Below are 21187 nucleotides of genomic sequence, written 5' to 3'. Positions count from 1 at the left end.
TGGAGAATGTGGGCATCGATCCCACTACCTCTCGCATGCTAAGCGAGCGCTCTACCACTTGAGCTAATTCCCCGCTGGGCTGTCGTGGATGATATCTCGTCATAGGCCATAGCACTGTTTGAAAAATACTTAGCAAAATAAGAACAAACTTCACCTTTAAATCTGCGATAAATTAAAACCGACCAAAGCAATACAAGAAGCCAGATCGCATAGACTGGCTTCGATCCATCGACCTGTGGGTAATGGACCCATCACGCTTCCGCTGTGACACTCTGCTTTCTTGTAAATGGCTGTTATCGACGTCCATGTACCTGATGAGGTGCAGAAAAGATATTGAAAAATTATCATTGGTTGCATTAATACCGGGTTAAGAAATTCATTTGTAATAATTTAATTGACCTTGTGAATATATTGATAACGTTTTAAACATTCGACACGTTTATATGTTTACTCAATTTATACACGCTAACAAACATAAAAAGGAACTTGTCCATATTTGTTTTGGAGAATGTGGGCATCGATCCCACTACCTCTCGCATGCTAAGCAAGCAGTCAACCACTTGAGCTAATTCCCCGCTGAGCTGTCGTGGATGATATCTCGTCATAGGCCATAGCACTGTTTGAAAAATACTTAGCAAAATAAGAACAAACTTCACCTTTAAATCTGCGATAAATTAAAACCGACCAAAGCGATACAGGAAGCCAGATCGCATAGACTGGCTTCGATCCATCGACCTGTGGGTAATGGACCCATCACGCTTCCGCTGTGACACTCTGCTTTCTTGTAAATGGCTGTTATCGACGTCCATGTACCTGATGAGGTGCAGAAAAGATATTGAAAAATTATCATTGGTTGCATCAATACCGGGTTAAGAAATTCATTTGTAATAATTTAATTGACCTTGTGAATATATTGATAACGTTTTAAACATTCGACACGTTTATAAGTTTACTCAATTTATACACGCTAACAAACATAAAAAGGAACTTGTCCATATTTGTTTTGGAGAATGTGGGCATCGATCCCACTACCTCTCGCATGCTAAGCAAGCACTCAACCACTTGAGCTAATTCCCCGCTGAGCTGTCGTGGATGATATCTCGTCATAGGCCATAGCACTGTTTGAAAAATACTTAGCAAAATAAGAACAAACTTCACCTTTAAATCTGCGATGAATTAAAACCGACCTAAGCGATACAGGAAGCCAGATCGCATAGACTGGCTTCGATCCATCGACCTATGGGTAATGGACCCATCACGCTTCTGCTGTGACACTGCTTTCTTGTAAATGGCTGTTATCGACGTCCATGTACCTGATGAGGTGCAGTAAAGATATTGAAAAATTATCATTGGTTGCATCAATACCGGGTTAAGAAATTCATTTGTAATAATTTAATTGACCTTGTGAATATATTGATAACGTTTTAAACATTCGACACGTTCATATGTTTACTCCATTTATACACGCTAACAAACAAAAAATGGAACTTGTCCATATTTGTTTTGGAGAATGTGGGCATCGATCCCACTACCTCTCGCATGCTAAGCGAGCGCTCTACCACTTGAGCTAATTCCCCGCTGGGCTGTCGTGGATGATATCTCGACATAGGCCATAGCACTTTTTGAAAAATATTTAGCAAAATAAGAACAAACTTCACCTTTAAATCTGCGATAAATTAAAACCGACCAAAGCGATACAGGAAGCCAGATCGCATAGACTGGCTTCGATCCATCGACCTGTGGGTAATGGACCCATCACGCTTCCGCTGTGACACTCTGCTTTCTTGTAAATGGCTGTTATCGACGTCCATGTACCTGATGAGGTGCAGAAAAGATATTGAAAAAATATCATTGGTTGCATCAATACCGGGTTAAGAAATTCATTTGTAATAATTTAATTGACCTTGTGAATATATTGATAACGTTTTAAACATTCGACACGTTCATATGTTTACTCAATTTATACACGCTAACAAACAAAAAAAGGAACTTGTCCATATTTGTTTTGGAGAATGTGGGCATCGATCCCACTACCTCTCGCATGCTACGCAAGCACTCAACCACTTGAGCTAATTCCCCGCTGGGCTGTCGTGGATGATATCTCGACATAGGCCATAGCACTGTTTGAAAAATACTTAGCAAAATAAGAACAAACTTCACCTTTAAATCTGCGATAAATTAAAACCGACCTAAGCGATACAGGAAGCCAGATCGCATAGACTGGCTTCGATCCATCGACCTGTGGGTAATGGACCCATCACGCTTCCGCTGTGACACTGCTTTCTTGTAAATGGCTGTTATCGACGTCCATGTACCTGATGAGGTGCAGTAAAGATATTGAAAAATTATCATTGGTTGCATCAATACCGGGTTAAGAAATTCATTTGTAATAATTTAATTGACCTTGTGAATATATTGATAACGTTTTAAACATTCGACACGTTCAAATGTTTACTCCATTTATACACGCTAACAAACAAAAAATGGAACTTGTCCATATTTGTTTTGGAGAATGTGGGCATCGATCCCACTATCTCTCGCATGCTAAGCGAGCGCTCTACCACTTGAGCTAATTCCCCGCTGGGCTGTCTTGGATGTTAATCTCGACATAAGCGAAAGCACTTTTTGAAAAATATTTAGCAAAATAAGAACAAACTTCACCTTTAAATCTGCGATAAATTAAAACCGACCAAAGCGATACAGGAAGCCAGATCGCATAGACTGGCTTCGATCCATCGACCTGTGGGTAATGGACCCATCACGCTTCCGCTGTGACACTCTGCTTTCTTGTAAATAGCTGTTATCGACGTCGATGTACCTGATGAGGTGCAGAAAAGATATTGAAAAAATATCATTGTTTGCACAAATACCGGGTGAAGAAATTCATTTGTAATATTTTACAGGGAGGAACAATGTTCCACACTGCCCACCAGGGATTATTTAACTGTCTGTCTGTCTGCCTGTCTGTCGTGCATAAATAAATATATAATACACACAGCTCTTTGATTGGTGGAGACCTTACAAACAGCTCTTTGATTGGTGGAGACCTACTGTCGGGTACGGAGAGGGGGGGTGCCTAAGGGAGGAGGGTCAGGGGAGGGGCCTAAGGAAGGGGGGAGTCAGGAGAGGGGCCTGAGGGGGGGGGGGGTTCAGGGGAGGGGCCTGAGAGGGGGTCAGCGGAGGGGCCTGAGGGAGGGGGGGTCAGGGGAGGGGCCTAAGGATATGGGGGGGGGGGGTGCTCAGGGGAGGGGCCTAACAGAAGGGGGGTCAGGGGAGGGGCCTAAGGGAAGGGGGGTCAGGGGAGGGGCCTGAGGATATGGGGGGGGGGTGGTCAGGGGAGGGGCCTAAGGGAAAGGGGGTAAGGGGAGGGGCCTAAGGGGGGAGGGGCCTAAGGGAGGGGGGGGATAGTTAAGGGGGCTGTCTGCCTGGCTACCAAAAGTCAAGTTTTCTTTTATACATACTGTACAGGTTACGAACAACAGGTTCCACACTGCCCACCAGGGATTATTTGTCTGTCTGTCGTGCACGAATGCGCTGTCCAACCAAGTTCCTACCTGCCCACTCCGAAGGAACGTGTTGATTAACCTTGTGAATATATTGATAACGTTTAAAACATTCGACACGTTCAAATGTTTACTCAATTTATACACGCTAACAAACAAAAAATGGAACTTGTCCATATGTGCTTTGGAGAATGTGGGCATCGATCCCACTATCTCTCGCATGCTAAGCGAGCGTTCTACCACTTGAGCTAATTCCCCACTGGGCTGTCGTGGATGATATCTCGACATAGGCCATAGCACTTTTTGAAAAATATTTTGCAAAATAAGAACAAACTTCACCTTTAAATGTGCGATTATTTAAAACCGACCTAAGCGATACAGGAAGCCAGATCGCATAGACTGGCTTCGATCCATCGACCTGTGGGTAATGGACCCATCACGCTTCCGCTGTGACACTCTGCTTTCTTGTAAATGGCTGTTATCGACGTCCATGAACCTGATGAGGTGCAGAAAAGATATTGAAAAATTATCATTGGTTGCATCAATACCGGGTTAAGAAATTCATTTGTAATAATTTAATTGACCTTGTGAATATATTGATAACGTTTTAAACATTCGACACGTTCATATGTTTACTCAATTTATACACGCCAACAAACAAAAAATGGAACTTGTCCATATGTCTTATTGGTTCCTTTGGATAAATTCACGTAGAAGGGAAGTAATAAAATAATAAAGAATAAAACATAATAAAATAATTCTCACGACGTTTCGGCGACAACGCAAGCAGCCGTCCTCAGGTGAAGAACATGTCTGCCGATAAGACAGAGTCTAAATGACACGTCTTAGGCTTAGAGTGTCTATTTAAGCTGTGCTTTCGTGGATGATTGTTTGCACAAATACCGGGTGAAGACATTCATTTGTAATATTTTGATTAACCTTGTGAATATATTGATAACGTTTTAAACATTCGACACGTTCATATGTTTACTCAATTTATACACGCTAACAAAAAAATGGAACTTGTCCATATGTGTATTGGAGAATGTGGGCATCGATCCCACTATTTCTCGCATGCTAAGCGAGCGCTCTACCACTTGAGCTAATTCCCCGCTGGGCTGTCATGGATGATATCTCGACATAGGCCATAGCACTTTTTGAAAAATATTTAGCAAAATAAGAACAAACTTCACCTTTAAATCTGCGATAAATTAAAACCGACCTAAGCGATACAGGAAGCCAGATTGCATAGACTGGCTTCGATCCATCGAATTGTGGGTAATGGACCCATCAGGCTTCCGCTGTGACACTCTGCTTTCTTGTAAATGGCTGTTATCGACGTCCATGTACCTGATGAGGTGCAGAAAAGAAATTGAAAAATTATCATTGGTTGCATCAATACCGGGTTAAGAAATTAATTTGTAATAATTTAATTAACCTTGTGAATATATTGATAACGTTTTAAACATTCGACACGTTTATATGTTTACTCAATTTATACACGCTAACAAACAAAAAATGGAACTTGTCCATATGTCTTATTGGTTCTTTCGGTAAAGTCACGTAGAAGGGAAGTAATAAAATAATAAAGAATAAAACATAATAAAATAATTCTCACGACGTTTCGGCCACAACGCAAGCAGCCGTCCTCAGGTGAAGAACATGTCTGCCGATAAGACAGAGTCTAAATGACACGTCTTAGGCTTAGAGTGTCTATTTAAGCTGTGCTGTCGTGGATGATTGTTTGCACAAATACCAGGTGAAGAAATTCATTTGTAATATTTTGATTAACCTTGTGAATATATTGATAACGTTTTAAACATTCGACACGTTCCTATGTTTACTCAATTTATACACGCTAACAAAAAAATGGAACTTGTCCATCTGTGCTTCGGAGAATGTGGGCATCGATCCCACTACCTATCGCATGCTAAGCGAGCGCTCTACCACTTGAGCTAATTCCCCACTGGGCTGTCTTGGATGATATCTCGACATAGGCCATAGCACTTTTTGAAAAAATTTAGCAAAATAAGAACAAACTTAACTTTTAAATCTGCGATAAATTAAAACCGACCTAAGCGATACAGGAAGCCAGATCGCATAGACTGGCTTCGATCCATCGACCTGTGGGTAATGGACCCATCACGCTTCCGCTGTGACACTCTGCTTTCTTGTAAATGGCTGTTATCGACGTCCATGTACGTGATGAGGTGCAGAAAAGATATTGAAAAATTATCATTGTTTGTACAAATACCGGGTTAAGAAATTCATTTGTAATAATTTGACCTTGCGAATATATTGATAACGTTTTAAACATTCGACACGTTCATATGTTTACTCAATTTATACACGCTAAGAAACAAAAAATGGAACTTGTCCATATGTGTTTTGGAGAATGTGGGCATCGATCCCACTAGCTCTCGCATGCTAAGCAAGCGCTCTACCACTTGAGCTAATTCCCCGCTTGGATGTCCTGGATGTTTATCTCGACTTTTTGGAAAATATTTAGACAAAAGAAGAAGAAACTTTACCTTAAAATCTGCGATAAATAAAAACCGATCTAAGAGATACAGGAAACCAGTTAGCACAGACTGGTTTGGATCCATTGACCTCTGGGTAAAGTGTCCAGCAGGCTTCCGCTTCACCACTCTCCTTTCATGAAATGGCTATTATGAACGTCCATGTACCTGATAAGGTGCAGAAAATATATTAAAAAACTATCATTATTTGCACAAATACCGGGTGAAGAAATTCATTTGTAATATTTTGATTAACCTTGTGAATATATTGATAACGTTTAAAACATTCGACACGTTCAAATGTTTACTCAATTTATACATGCTAACAAACAAAAAATGGAACTTGTCCATATGTGCATTGGAGAATGTGCGCATCGATCCCACTATCTCTCGCATGCTAAGCGAGCGATCTACCACTTGAGCTAATTCCCCGCTGGGCTATCGTGGATGATATCTCGACATACGCCATTGCAATTTTTGAAAAATACTTAGCAAAATAAGAACAAACTTCACCTTTAAATCTGCGATAAATTAAAACCGACCTAAGCGATACAGGAAGCCAGATTGCATAGACTGGCTTCGATCCATCGAATTGTGGGTAATGGACCCATCACGCTTCCGCTGTGACACTCTGCTTTCTTGTAAATGGCTGTTATCGACGTCCATGTACCTGATGAGGTGCAGAAAAGATGTTGAAAAATTATCTTTGGTTGCATCAATACCGGGTTAAGAAATTCATTTGTAATAATTTAATTGATCTTGTGAATATATTGATAACGTTTTAAACATTCGACACGTTTATATGTTTACTCAATTTATACACGCTAACAAACAAAAAATGGAACTTGTCAATACGTGTTTTGGAGAATGTGGGCATCGACCCCACTACCTCTCACATGCTAAGCAAGCGCTCTACCACTTGAGCTAATTCCCCACTGGGCTGTCTTGGATGTTCATCTCGACATAGGCCATAGCACTTTTTGAAAAAAGTTAGCAAAATAAGAACAAACTTCACCTTTAAATCTGCAATAAATTAAAACCGACCTAAGCGATACAGGAAGCCAGATCGCATAGACTGGCTTCGATCCATCGCCCTGTGGGTAATGGACTCATCACGCTTCCGCTGTGACACTCTGCCTTCTTGAAAATGGCTGTTATCGACGTCCATGTACCTGATGAGGTGCAGAAAAGATATTGAAAAATTATCATTGGTTGCATCAATACCGGGTTAAGAAATTCATTTGTAATAATTTAATTGACCTTGTGAATATATTGATAACGTTTTAAACATTCGACACGTTCATATGTTTACTCAATTTATACACGCTAACAAACAAAAAATTGGAACTTGTCCATATGTGTTTTGGAGAATGTAGGCATCGATCCCACTACTTCTCGCATGCTAAGCGAGCGCTCTACCACTTGAGCTAATTCCCCACGGGGCTGTCTTGGATGTTTATCTCGACATAGGCCATAGCACTTTTTGAAAAATACTTAGCACAATAAGAACAAACTTCACCTTTAAATCTGCGATAAATTAAAACCGACCTAAAGGATACAGGAAGCCAGATCGCATGGACTGGTTTCGATCCATCGACCTGTGGGCAATGGACCCTTCACGCTTCCGCTGTGCCACTCTGCTTTCTTGTAACTGGCTGTTATCGACGTCCATGTACCTGATAAGGTGCAGAAAATACATTGAAAAATTATCATTGTTTGCACAAATATCTGGTGAAGAAATTCATTTGTAATAATTTAATTAACCTTGTGAATATATTGATAACGTTTTAAACATTCGACACGTTCAAATGTTTACTCAATTTATACACGCTAACAAACAAAAAATGGAACTTGTCCATATGTGCTTTGGAGAATGTGGGCATCGATCCCACTATCTCTCGCATGCTAAGCGAGCGCTCTACCGCTTGAGCTAATTCCCCGCTGTGCTGTCGTGGATGATATCTCGACATAGGCCATAGCACTGTTTAAAAAATACTTAGCACAATAAGAACAAACTTCACCTTTAAATCTGCGATAAATTAAAACCGACCTAAAGGATACAGGAAGCCAGATCGCATGGACTGGTTTCGATCCATCGACCTGTCGGTAATGGAATCATCACGCTTCCGCTGTGACACTCTGCTTTCTTGAAAATGGCTGTTATCGACGTCCATGTACCTGATGAGGTGCAGAAAAGATATTGAAAAATTATCATTGGTTGCATCAATACCGGGTTAAGAAGTTAATTTGTAATAATTTAATTGACATTGTGAATATATTGATAACGTTTTAATCATTCGACACGTTCAAATGTTTACTCAATTTATACACGCTAACAAACAAAAAATGGAACTTGTTCATATGTGCTTTGGAGAACGTGGGCATCGATCCCACTATCTCTCGCATGCTCAGCGAGCGCTCTACCACTTGAGCTAATTCCCCGCTGGGCTGTCGTGGATGATATCTCGACATAGGCCATAGCACTTTTTGAAAAATATTTAGCAAAATAAGAACCAACTTCACCTTTAAATCTGCGATAAATTAAAACCGACCTAAGCGATACAGGAAGCCAGATCGCATAGACTGGCTTCGATCCATCGACCTGTGGGTAATGGACCCATCATGCGTCCGCTGTGACACTCAGCTTTCTTGTAAATGGCTGTTATCGACGTCCATGTACCTGATGAGGTGCAGAAAAGATATTGAAACATTATCATTGGTTGCATCAATACCGGGTTAAGAAATTCATTTGTAATAATTTAATTGACCTTGTGAATATATTGATAACGTTTTAAACATTCGACACGTTCAAATGTTTCCTCAATTTATACACGCTAACAAAAAAAAAGGAACTTGTTCATATGTGCTTTGGAGAATGTGGGCATCGATCAAACTACCTCTCACATGCTAAGCGAGCGCTCTACCACTTGAGCTAATTCCCCACTGGGCTGTCTTGGATGTTCATCTCGACATAGGCCATAGCACTTTTTGAAAAAAGTTAGCAAAATAAGAACAAACTTCACCTTTAAATCTGCAATAAATTAAAACCGACCTAAGCGATACAGGAAGCCAGATCGCATAGACTGGCTTCGATCCATCGACCTGTCGGTAAAGGACTCATCACGCTTCCGCTGTGACACTCTGCTTTCTTGAAAATGGCTGTTATCGACGTCCATGTACCTGATGAGGTGCAGAAAAGATATTGAAAAATTATCATTGGTTGCATCAATACCGGGTTAAGAAATTCATTTGTAATAATTTAATTGACCTTGTGAATATATTGATAACGTTTTAAACATTCGACACGTTCATATGTTTACTCAATTTATACACGCTAACAAACAAAAAATTGGAACTTGTCCATATGTGTTTTGGAGAATGTAGGCATCGATCCCACTACCTCTCGCATGCTAAGCGAGCACTCTACCACTTGAGCTAATTCCCTGCTGGGCTGTCATGGATGATATCTCGACATAGGCCATAGCACTGTTTGAAAAATACTTAGCAAAATAAGAACAAACTTCACCTTTAAATCTGCGATAAATTAAAACCGACCTAAGCGATACAGGAAGCCAGATAGCATAGACTGGCTTCGATCCATCGACCTGTGGGTAATGGACTCATCACGCTTCCGCTGTGACACTCTGCTTTCTTGTAAATGGCTGTTATCGACGTCCATGTACCTGATGAGGTGCAGAAAAGATATTGAAAAATTATCATTGGTTGCATCAATACCGGGTTAAGAAATTCATTTGTAATAATTTAATTGACCTTGTGAATATAATGATGACGTTTTAAACATTCGACACATTCATATGTTTACTCAATTTATACACGCTAAAAAACAAAAAAAGGAACTTGTCCATATTTGCTTTGGAGAATGTGGGCATTGATCCCACTACCTCTCGCATGCTAAGCGAGCGCTCTACCACTTGAGCTAATTCCCCGCTGGGCTGTCGTGGATGATATCTCGTCATAGGCCATAGCACTGTTTGAAAAATACTTAGCAAAATAAGAACAAACTTCACCTTTAAATCTGCGATAAATTAAAACCGACCTAAGCGATACAGGAAGCCAGATCGCATAGACTGGCTTCGATCCATCGACCTGTGGGTAATGGACCCATCACGCGTCCGCTGTGACACTCTGCTTTCTTGTAAATGGCTGTTATCGACGTCCATGTACCTGATGAGGTGCAGAAAAGATATTGAAAAATTATCATTGGTTGCATCAATACCGGGTTAAAAAATTAATTAGTAATAATTTAATTGACCTTGTGAATATATTGATAACGTTTTAAACATTCGACACGTTTATATGTTTACTCAATTTATACACGCTAACAAACAAAAAAAGGAACTTGTCCATATTTGCTTTGGAGAATGTGGGCATTGATCCCACTACCTCTCGCATGCTAAGCGAGCGCTCTACCACTTGAGCTAATTCCCCGCTGGGCTATCGTGGATGATATCTCGTCATAGGCCATAGCACTGTTTGAAAAATACTTAGCAAAATAAGAACAAACTTCACCTTTAAATCTGCGATAAATTAAAACCGACCTAAGCGATACAGGAAGCCAGATCGCATAGACTGGCTTCGATCCATCGACCTGTGGGTAATGGACCCATCACGCGTCCGCTGTGACACTCTGCTTTCTTGTAAATGGCTGTTATCGACGTCCATGTACCTGATGAGGTGCAGAAAAGATATTGAAAAATATCATTGGTTGCATCAATACCGGGTTAAGAAATTCATTTGTAATAATTTAATTGACCTTGTGAATATATTGATAACGTTTTAAACATTCGACACGTTCATATGTTTACTCAATTTATACACGCTAACCAACAAAAAAAGGAACTTGTCCATATTTGTTTTGGAGAATGTGGGCATTGATCCCACTACCTCTCGCATGCTAAGCGAGCGCAGTACCACTTGAGCTAATTCCACGCTGGGCTGTCGTGGATGATATCTCGTCATAGGCCATAGCACTGTTTGAAAAATACTTAGCCAAATAAGAACAAACTTCACCTTTAAATCTGCGATAAATTAAAACCGACCTAAGCGATACAGGAAGCCAGATCGCATAGACTGGCTTCGATCCATCGACCTGTGGGTAATGGACCCATCACGCTTCCGCTGTGACACTCTGCTTTCTTGTAAATGGCTGTTATCGACGTCCATGTACCTGATGAGGTGCAGAAAAGATATTGAAAAATTATCATTGGTTGCATCAATACCGGGTTAAGAAATTAATTTGTAATAATTTAATTGACCTTGTGAATATAATGATGACGTTTTAAACATTCGACACGTTCATGTTTACTCAATTTATACACGCTAACAAACAAAAAATGGAACTTGTCCATATTTGTTTTTGAGAATGTGGGCATCGATCCCACTACCTCTCGCATGCTAAGCGAGCGCTCTACCACTTGAGCTAATTCCCCGCTGGGCTGTCGTGGATGATATCTCGACATCGGCCATAGCACTTTTTGAATAATATTTAGCAAAATAAGAACAAACTTCACCTTTAAATCTGCGATAAATTAAAACCGACCTAAGCGATACAGGAAGCCAGATCGCATTTACTGGCTTCGATCCATCGACCTGTGGGTAATGGACCCATCACGCTTCCGCTGTGACACTCTGCTTTCTTGTAAATGGCTGTTATCGACGTCCATGTACCTGATGAGGTGCAGAAAAGATATTGAAAAATCATCATTGGTTGCATCAATACCGGGTTAAGAAATTCATTTGTAATAATTTAATTGACCTTGTGAATATATTGATAACGTTTTAAACATTCGACACGTTCATATGTTTACTCAATTTATACACGCTAACAAACAAAAAATGGAACTCGTCCATATTTGCTTTGGAGAATGTGGGCATTGATCCCACTACCTCTCGCATGCTAAGCGAGCGCTCTACCACTTGAGCTAATTCCCCGCTGGGCTGTCGTGGATGATATCTCGTCATAGGCCATAGCACTGTTTGAAAAATACTTAGCCAAATAAGAACAAACTTCACCTTTAAATCTGCGATAAATTAAAACCGACCTAAGCGATACAGGAAGCCAGATCGCATAGACTGAGCTTCGATCCATCGACCTGTGGGTAATGGACCCATCACGCTTCCGCTGTGACACTCTGCTTTCTTGTAAATGGCTGTTATCGACGTCCATGTACCTGATGAGGTGCAGAAAAGATATTGAAAAATTATCATTGGTTGCATCAATACCGGGTTAAGAAATTAATTTGTAATAATTTAATTGACCTTGTGAATATAATGATGACGTTTTAAACATTCGACACGTTCATGTTTACTCAATTTATACACGCTAACAAACAAAAAATGGAACTTGTCCATATTTGTTTTGGAGAATGTGGGCATCGATCCCACTACCTCTCGCATGCTAAGCGAGCGCTCTACCACTTGAGCTAATTCCCCGCTGGGCTGTCGTGGATGATATCTCGACATCGGCCATAGCACTTTTTGAATAATATTTAGCAAAATAAGAACAAACTTCACCTTTAAATCTGCGATAAATTAAAACCGACCTAAGCGATACAGGAAGCCAGATCGCATTTACTGGCTTCGATCCATCGACCTGTGGGTAATGGACCCATCACGCTTCCGCTGTGACACTCTGCTTTCTTGTAAATGGCTGTTATCGACGTCCATGTACCTGATGAGGTGCAGAAAAGATATTGAAAAATCATCATTGGTTGCATCAATACCGGGTTAAGAAATTCATTTGTAATAATTTAATTGACCTTGTGAATATATTGATAACGTTTTAAACATTCGACACGTTCATATGTTTACTCAATTTATACACGCTAACAAACAAAAAATGGAACTCGTCCATATTTGCTTTGGAGAATGTGGGCATTGATCACACTACCTCTCGCATGCTAAGCGAGCGCTCTACCACTTGAGCTAATTCCCCGCTGGGCTGTCGTGGATGATATCTCGTCATAGGCCATAGCACTGTTTGAAAAATACTTAGCCAAATAAGAACAAACTTCACCTTTAAATCTGCGATAAATTAAAACCGACCTAAGCGATACAGGAAGCCAGATCGCATAGACTGGCTTCGATCCATCGACCTGTGGGTAATGGACAGAGGTGGGACAAAGTCATTGTTATGCAAGTCCAAGTCGAGTCGCAAGTCATCAAATTCATGACTCGAGTCTGACTCGAGTCCAAGTCACATGACTCGAGTCCACACCTCTGGTAATGGACCCATCACGCTTCCGCTGTGACACTCTGCTTTCTTGTAAATGGCTGTTATCGACGTCCATGTACCTGATGAGGTGTAGTAAAGATATTGAAAAATTATCATTGGTTGCATCAATACCGGGTTAAGAAATTCATTTGTAATAATTTAATTGACCTTGTGAATATATTGATAACGTTTTAAACATTCGACACGTTCATATGTTTACTCAATTTATACACGCTAAACAAACAAAAAATGGAACTTGTCCATATTTGTTTTGGAGAATGTGGGCATCGATCCCACTACCTCTCGCATGCTAAGCGAGCGCTCTACCACTTGAGCTAATTCCCCGCTGGGCTTTCGTGGATGATATATCGACATAGGCCATAGCACTTTTTGAAAAATATTTAGCAAAATAAGAACAAACTTCACCTTTAAATCTGCGATAAATTAAAACCGACCTAAGCGATACAGGAAGCCAGATCGCATAGACTGGCTTCGATCCATCGACCTGTGGGTAATGGACCCATCACGCGTCCGCTGTGACACTCTGCTTTCTTGTAAATGGCTGTTATCGACGTCCATGTACCTGATGAGGTGCAGAAAAGATATTGAAAATTATCATTGGTTGCATCAATACCGGGTTAAGAAATTAATTAGTAATAATTTAATTGACCTTGTGAATATATTGATAACGTTTTAAACATTCGACACGTTTATATGTTTACTCAATTTATACACGCTAACAAACAAAAAAAGGAACTTGTCCATATTTGCTTTGGAGAATTTGGGCATCGATCCCACTACCTCTCGCATGCTAAGCAAGCGCTCTACCACTTGAGCTAATTCCCCGCTGGGCTGTCGTGTATGATATCTCGTCATAGGCCATAGCACTGTTTGAAAAATACTTAGCAAAATAAGAACAAACTTCACCTTTAAATCTGCGATAAATTAAAACCGACCTAAGCGATACAGGAAGCCAGATCGCATAGACTGGCTTCGATCCATCGACCTGTGGGTAATGGACCCATCACGCTTCCGCTGTGACACTGCTTTCTTGTAAATGGCTGTTATCGACGTCCATGTACCTGATGAGGTGCAGTAAAGATATAGAAAAATTATCATTGGTTGCATCAATACCGGGTTAAGAAATTCATTTGTAATAATTTAATTGACCTTGTGAATATATTGATAACGTTTTAAACATTCGACACGTTCATATGTTTACTCAATTTATACACGCTAACAAACAAAAAATGGAACTTGTCCATATTTGTTTTGGAGAATGTGGGCATCGATCCCACTACCTCTCGCATGCTAAGCGAGCGCTCTACCACTTGAGCTAATTCCCCGCTGGGCTGTCGTGGATGATATCTCGACATAGGCCATAGCACTTTTTGAAAATAATTTAGCAAAATAAGAACAAACTTCACCTTTAAATCTGCGATAAATTAAAACCGACCAAAGCGATACAGGAAGCCAGATCGCATAGACTGGCTTCGATCCATCGACCTGTGGGTAATGGACCCATCACGCTTCCGCTGTGACACTGCTTTCTTATAAATGGCTGTTATCGACGTCCATGTACCTGATGAGGTGCAGAAAAGATATTGAAAAATTATCATTGGTTGCATCAATACCGGGTTAAGAAATTCATTTGTAATAATTTAATTGACCTTGTGAATATATGGATAACGTTTTAAACATTCGACACGTTCATATGTTTACTCAATTTATACACGCTAACAAACAAAAAAAGGAACTTGTCCATATTTGCTTTGGAGAATGTGGGCATTGATCCCACTACCTCTCGCATGCTAAGCGAGCGCTCTACCACTTGAGCTAATTCCCCGCTGGGCTGTCGTGGATGATATCTCGTCATAGGCCATAGCACTGTTTGAAAAATACTTAGCAAAATAAGAACAAACTTCACCTTTAAATCTGCGATAAATTAAAACCGACCTAAGCGATACAGGAAGCCAGATCGCATAGACTGGCTTCGATCCATCGACCTATGGGTAATGGACCCATCACGCTTCCACTGTGACACTGCTTTCTTGTAAATGGCTGTTATCGACGTCCATGTACCTGATGAGGTGCAGTAAAGATATTGAAAAATTATCATTGGTTGCATCAATACCGGGTTAAGAAATTCATTTGTAATAATTTAATTGACCTTGTGAATATATTGATAACGTTTTAAACATTCGACACTTTCATATGTTTACTCAATTTATACACGCTAACAAACAAAAAATGGAACTTGTCCATATTTGTTTTGGAGAATGTGGGCATCGATCCCACTACCTCTCGCATGCTAAGCGAGCGTTCTACCACTTGAGCTAATTCCCCGCTGGGCTGTCGTGGATGATATCTCGACATAGGCCATAGCACTTTTTGAAAAATATTTAGCAAAATAAGAACAAACTTCACCTTTAAATCTGCGATAAATTAAAACCGACCAAAGCGATACAGGAAGCCAGATCGCATAGACTGGCTTCGATCCATCGACCTGTGGGTAATGGACCCATCACGCTTCCGCTGTGACACTCTGCTTTCTTGTAAATGGCTGTTATCGACGTCCATGTACCTGATGAGGTGCAGAAAAGATATTGAAAAATTATCATTGGTTGCATCAATACCGGGTTAAGAAATTCATTTGTAATAATTTAATTGACCTTGTGAATATATTGATAACGTTTTAAACATTCGACACGTTCATATGTTTACTCAATTTATACACGCTAACAAACAAAAAAAGGAACTTGTCCATATTTGTTTTGGAGAATGTGGGCATCAATCCCACTACCTCTCGCATGCTAAGCAAGTGAAGTACCGGTAAGTACGCTGGACACCCAGGTTGAGGCACACGTATCTTTATTACAAGTTGTCGGTACAGGACAGCACTAGAGGGGGTAGCGGCCCCCTCACCCGGATAACTGGGGATACACCCTAGCTAATCCTGACCTAACCCCAAGTCCTCCACTAACGGGCTAGGGGAGGCTAACTGGCCCGACACTGGTGAGTCGGGCTACGGTCTCCGGAGTCCCAGGGTACTGACCCTGGTTCACGGAACCACGCCTCTGGCTCGATCCTCCGCAGCCCTTACAAGGGCGGCGTCGAGGGGAGTCCAGGGCTTCTAACTAGCAGATCTTCCTTCTTCCTCCTTCGTTCCCAGACTCAGCCACGAGCTCTCTCTGTCCTCCCCCTTTATACCCCCCGTCAGGATCACAACCCCCCAGGCTGCCTGATGCGGACGTCGCTGCGGGCACCCCCCCCCGTGTACTCCCGGAGCTCCGCCCACTGTGTTTATTCCCCGTTGGATCCCATGCACCTACAGCCCTCCCGTAACAACCCTACATCACTCCCCCCATTACAGCTCGCAGCCGTCCCGGCTGCAACAATTCCAATAAAGGAACATTTACCCCTCAACCCCGCGTGTGCCTCAATTTTTCAACAAAATGCAAATTGAACAACAACAACAAGAACAACAAGAAGAACAAGCACACCCCCGAAGGGAATGTCCGACGCACCCCCCCCCCGTATAAATACGAAATCCGTAAAAGCGCGTATATACAACTAGCCAGGAACTCCCCCAGCACACACAGCACACCCACGACACACAACGCACCCACAACACACACACCCCGCCCACACACACAACACACCCAATGTGGCAGGAGCGCACCACCGACGCAGCATACAGTAACCATGACCCGTGAAGTGGGCCCTCGCACCGCAACAAACGGTTTTAGCCTAGAGGGGTGTACAAACCACCGGCGCCTGCCCATTTGATTCGAACGCACTGAGGCCTCAAAACCTCGACAACCTCGACGGGGCCCCGCCACGGGCGCACGAGTTTAGAGGAGGTCGCGAGTGGTACCTGGGGACAGTGCAGCCATGCCCAGTCCCCCGGCTTCCACTGCAGCACGTGCGCGCGAGCCAGCCTGAGGCGCTCGTTCGCCTTTTGACGCCTGTCAGAATTTAGCCTCGCAGCATCCCGCGCCTCAGTCAGTTTGTCAAGGTTAAATTTAACGTGTTCATCCAATTTAATTTTACCCAGCGGCGCGGGGATCTGCAGCTGTGCCGGAACAGGTGGGTCGGGTTCGCGGCCATACATAAGAAAGAATGGTGAAAATCCCGTCGCAGCATGGGGAGCCAATCTGTATGCCGCTAGAACCCCTTGAATTTGTAAGTCCCAATCAGTCTGTGAGTCCGAGACTTGCTGCGACAACATAGACGAGATGGTGCGATGCAGACGCTCGACCATCCCGTCCGTTTGCGGGTGATAAGGAGAGGTTCGAATTTTTTTCGTTCCTAGGAGATCACAGACTTGTTTTAGGAGTTTCCCGGAAAAATTTCTACCCTGGTCGGTCAGCAACCGCTCCGGAGCACCTTTGTCCATGACATAACCCTGGACAAAGGCGTCGACGATGGCTGCTGCCGACTGATTTGGCAGGGGCCAGGCCATAGGCCAGCGCGTAAAATATTCGACCCCAGTAAGCAAATATCTGTTACCCCTGGGGGTGGCGGGGAATGGCCCCAGAATGTCGAGTGCGACCAGTTCATTTACTCGGGAGACCTGGATGGACTGCAAGGGCGGGTTCGACTCCCGTGCCGGTGGTTTGCGCTGCGCACACCGAGGGCATGCTGCCAACAGATCCGTGACATCCCTTGTCATGCCTGGCCAAAAAAAATTCAGCTGGAGCAAGGCGAGAGTTTTCTGGGTCCCCAGGTGTAGGAGGCGCTCATGCGCAGCCCACACCACCTTACCGCGTAATCCCGAAGGGACCACCAGCCGGTGACGGTGGGATTTGCTGTCCCAATGCATGAGCAACCCTGCGTGCATGCCCCAAGCGTCGGCCTCACCCGTCCCCCGCCCCCTCTCCCCGGCGCGACGACGCAACGCGAGGAGGGAGGTATCCTCCATTTGGAGGCGCCCCCATTCATTAACGGGCAACCCAAGCAGGGAATCTTTCCCCTGTTCCGCGATATCATTGGTGACCAATGTTTCGTCATTGGCGGCGGCCGCCAGGACCGGAACCATCATGTCCCCTGCCGGCTTGCAACGCCCAGACCCCAGGAGGCATGCGCATTCGGAGGCGGTTGGCATCCGTGACAGAGCGTCAGCGTTGGTGTGGCGAACGCCCTTACGGTAGGTGGTTTCGAAATCGAAATCCTGGAGGACCTCCAACCATCGGGACAATTGTCCCGATGGCTGTTGAACCTTCAGGGTGTACTGCAGTGCCGCATGATCTGTGCGGACGGTGAAATGCCGACCGTACAGATATGGGCGATACTGTTGGATGAAATAGACAATTGCCAACAGTTCCCTACGGGTGACACAATATCTTTGCTCCGCTGGAGACAACACCCGACTGCCGTACGCAACCACCCGTTCCACGCCGTCAACCACCTGGGAAAGCACACCTCCAATACCCGTGTTGCTCGCGTCGGTGTCGAGCAAAAACGGCCTAGAATAATCTGGGTAAATCAGGGGAGGAGCCTTTACCAGGGCGTCCCGAAGGGAGCAGAAAGCAGCTTCCTCCTCCTGACCCCAGTGGAACCGAACCCCTTTAGATGTTAACGCGTGTAGGGGTTTGGCAATTGTTGCAAAATTAGCGACGAAGCGTCGGTAATATGATGCGAAGCCAATAAAACTCCTGACCTCTCCCACCGAGGTGGGAGTCGGCCAGGAGCTGACACACTGCGTTTTGGCGGGATCGGTAGCAATACCTGAGCGCCCTACGATGTGCCCCAAATAACGCACCGACTCGCGTAACAAATGGCATTTCTGTGGCTTAAATTTCAAATTAGCAGCCCGCATCTTTAGGAAAACCGCCCGCAACCTCTGGAGATGTTCATCAAAAGTTTTACCAAAGACAATAACGTCATCCAAATAAATCAGGCACGATTCCCATTGCAATCCAGCCAAAACCAATTCCATCAATCGCTGGAAAGTTGCCGGCGCTGAGTGTAAGCCCATCGGCAACCGGTTGAATTGGAACAGGCCGTGCGGTGTACGGAAAGCAGTTTTAGGCTTAGAATCATCGTCCAGAGGAAGCTGCCAGAATCCCGAAAGTAAATCTAGTGTGGAGAAGAATCGCGCTCCCGCCAAGGCGTCCAGCGATTCGTCCATCCGTGGGAGCGGGTATGCGTCGGCAACCGAAATTTTATTAAGGCGCCGAAAATCCACGCAAAACCGCAACGAGCCGTCCTGCTTTTTAACCAGGACGATCGGCGCTCCCCAAGGGCTGGTGGAGGGAGAAATGATGTCGGCGGCTAACATGTCATCAACAGCCGATTTGACATGGTCCTTTTCGGCGGGACTTAACCGAAACGGATTTTGGCGAATTGGCGCGCTGTCACCCGTGTCAATATGGTGACGCAGCAGGTGAGTGCAACCCAAATCATATTTATCCCGACTGAAAACGTCGGAAAATTCCCTCAGTAGCGTTCTAAGCTGTTGGCGCTCTGAATTTGTCAGGTCCGTCGATCCCGCACAAAGCGCGTCGAGCCACCCTTCATCGCTGTCCGAATGTGGGAGCATTCGGGAAGCAGTGCCAACATGGTTCGCGACAGGTTCCTCGCAGGGTACCGGCGTCGCGTGAGCGAGCACCGTCCCTTGAGGAACCACCACTGTCTGCGACCCCACATTGAGGACCGCGATGAAAGGGTCCTCGTCCCCTCTTACGACGGTCTGGGCCGGAATCAAATGAGGTGCATTAACCCCGGCCCTAGACGGTCCCAGCAAAACACCCTGATCCCCTACGCCCTTAGCGAAGGGCTTACGAAGTTTCAGAGGCACTAGCATTTGAGCTCCCGGCGGCACACTAACTGTTCTGACGACGAACGCCGGTACCGTCGCGAACGCCGTCCGAGCCGCCGCAGGGGAAGGCAGGAAGGCCATGCGTCGCCCTGACGGAAGCTCAATGCATCCTTGGTCGATCAAAATACGAATTGGCATTTTGCCTAAGAAATCCGTCCCCAGCAGGCACGGAACCGCCAGCGAGGAGGAAACGAAAATCGGCCCCGACAATTTGATGTCCCCGATACAAATTTGCGCGCGAATCTGTCCCATGATGCCCAGAGAGCCCCCGTTAGCGGCATAGAATGGGACGTTAACCGGCAGTAAGGGCCGGCTTTGTACAGGCAGAATATTGTAAATTAAGTCCGAAATGATTGTCGCCGATGCCCCCGTATCGACCAGGATGCGTACCTCTACCCCGTCAATGTGTCCGACCACGGCCGACGACCCTGACGACGCGGCTACCACGCGATGGGCCAACACGGACCACTGTTTGGGCTCGATTCGAGTCCCCGCAGTGATCCGCGTTGGGCCGTCGCAACGCAACATCGGCCCCCCGTTCGGTGTGGTGCGAGAGTGTGCAACGGGTGGGTGCTTTGGCCAAACATGTGTGGTGCCGCGACTCGCCGGATCATGTTGCTGGAGCTTGGGAGGAGGAGGCCCGGCGTCCCGTCGAGGCGTCATCCCGCGCTGTCGAGGCGAGCGGCACCCCAAGGCGACGTGGCCCCGAACGCCGCAGTTGAAACACCGCGGACCCCCCGGTGGAGACGATGGACGGTCGAACCGGCTTGAGCCGTCCCGGCCCGCCCGTGCTCCTTGCGCCTGTTGCCGTCGGTGGTCGACGGCGTAGAGCTCCTCTGTTTGAAGGGTGGCTGCAGCCACCGCACGCCCGGCCGATGCCCTGCTGGCTTTCCGCCGCAGGGACAGAAGGTTGGCGTGAAGGAGGCGCGCCGCCTGAAGAGAGGTCATCTCGGCGTCCTCCTGTGCGACGACAGCGATGTCCAGGTCGTCTGCCAGGAGGAGGATTTTCTCCGTGACCATCGCGTCCACGCCGTCGTCGTCCATACGGGGAAAAGCCGTTTTGGCCAGCGCCAGGAGGCTCGTCCTGTATGCCAGGGGCGACTCTTTT

At 44.6% G+C, this 21187-nt stretch overlaps 11 non-coding genes across 11 annotated transcripts; all 11 read right to left on the bottom strand.

The window, feature by feature from the left end:
- Positions 1-73, bottom strand: TRNAA-AGC (transfer RNA alanine (anticodon AGC)). The gene has a single exon. It is a non-coding gene; the product is annotated as a tRNA-Ala (tRNA).
- Positions 74-1504: 1431 nt separating this feature from the next.
- On the bottom strand, positions 1505-1577 carry TRNAA-AGC (transfer RNA alanine (anticodon AGC)). Its single transcript has one exon. It is a non-coding gene; the product is annotated as a tRNA-Ala (tRNA).
- Positions 1578-2506: 929 nt separating this feature from the next.
- TRNAA-AGC (transfer RNA alanine (anticodon AGC)) lies at positions 2507-2579 on the bottom strand. The gene has a single exon. It is a non-coding gene; the product is annotated as a tRNA-Ala (tRNA).
- A 5310-nt stretch (positions 2580-7889) lies between these two features.
- On the bottom strand, positions 7890-7962 carry TRNAA-AGC (transfer RNA alanine (anticodon AGC)). Its single transcript has one exon. It is a non-coding gene; the product is annotated as a tRNA-Ala (tRNA).
- Positions 7963-9896: 1934 nt separating this feature from the next.
- On the bottom strand, positions 9897-9969 carry TRNAA-AGC (transfer RNA alanine (anticodon AGC)). The gene has a single exon. It is a non-coding gene; the product is annotated as a tRNA-Ala (tRNA).
- A 429-nt stretch (positions 9970-10398) lies between these two features.
- On the bottom strand, positions 10399-10471 carry TRNAA-AGC (transfer RNA alanine (anticodon AGC)). The gene has a single exon. It is a non-coding gene; the product is annotated as a tRNA-Ala (tRNA).
- A 1430-nt stretch (positions 10472-11901) lies between these two features.
- Positions 11902-11974, bottom strand: TRNAA-AGC (transfer RNA alanine (anticodon AGC)). Its single transcript has one exon. It is a non-coding gene; the product is annotated as a tRNA-Ala (tRNA).
- A 428-nt stretch (positions 11975-12402) lies between these two features.
- Positions 12403-12475, bottom strand: TRNAA-AGC (transfer RNA alanine (anticodon AGC)). Its single transcript has one exon. It is a non-coding gene; the product is annotated as a tRNA-Ala (tRNA).
- A 1053-nt stretch (positions 12476-13528) lies between these two features.
- Positions 13529-13601, bottom strand: TRNAA-AGC (transfer RNA alanine (anticodon AGC)). The gene has a single exon. It is a non-coding gene; the product is annotated as a tRNA-Ala (tRNA).
- A 928-nt stretch (positions 13602-14529) lies between these two features.
- Positions 14530-14602, bottom strand: TRNAA-AGC (transfer RNA alanine (anticodon AGC)). The gene has a single exon. It is a non-coding gene; the product is annotated as a tRNA-Ala (tRNA).
- Positions 14603-15029: 427 nt separating this feature from the next.
- On the bottom strand, positions 15030-15102 carry TRNAA-AGC (transfer RNA alanine (anticodon AGC)). The gene has a single exon. It is a non-coding gene; the product is annotated as a tRNA-Ala (tRNA).
- Positions 15103-21187: the final 6085 nt, after the last annotated feature.

Source organism: Lampetra fluviatilis, chromosome 16 (assembly GCF_964198595.1).
Source record: "Lampetra fluviatilis chromosome 16, kcLamFluv1.1, whole genome shotgun sequence".
Classification (NCBI taxonomy): Eukaryota; Metazoa; Chordata; class Hyperoartia; order Petromyzontiformes; family Petromyzontidae; genus Lampetra; species Lampetra fluviatilis.
This window is presented reverse-complemented; position numbering and strand designations above follow the sequence as displayed.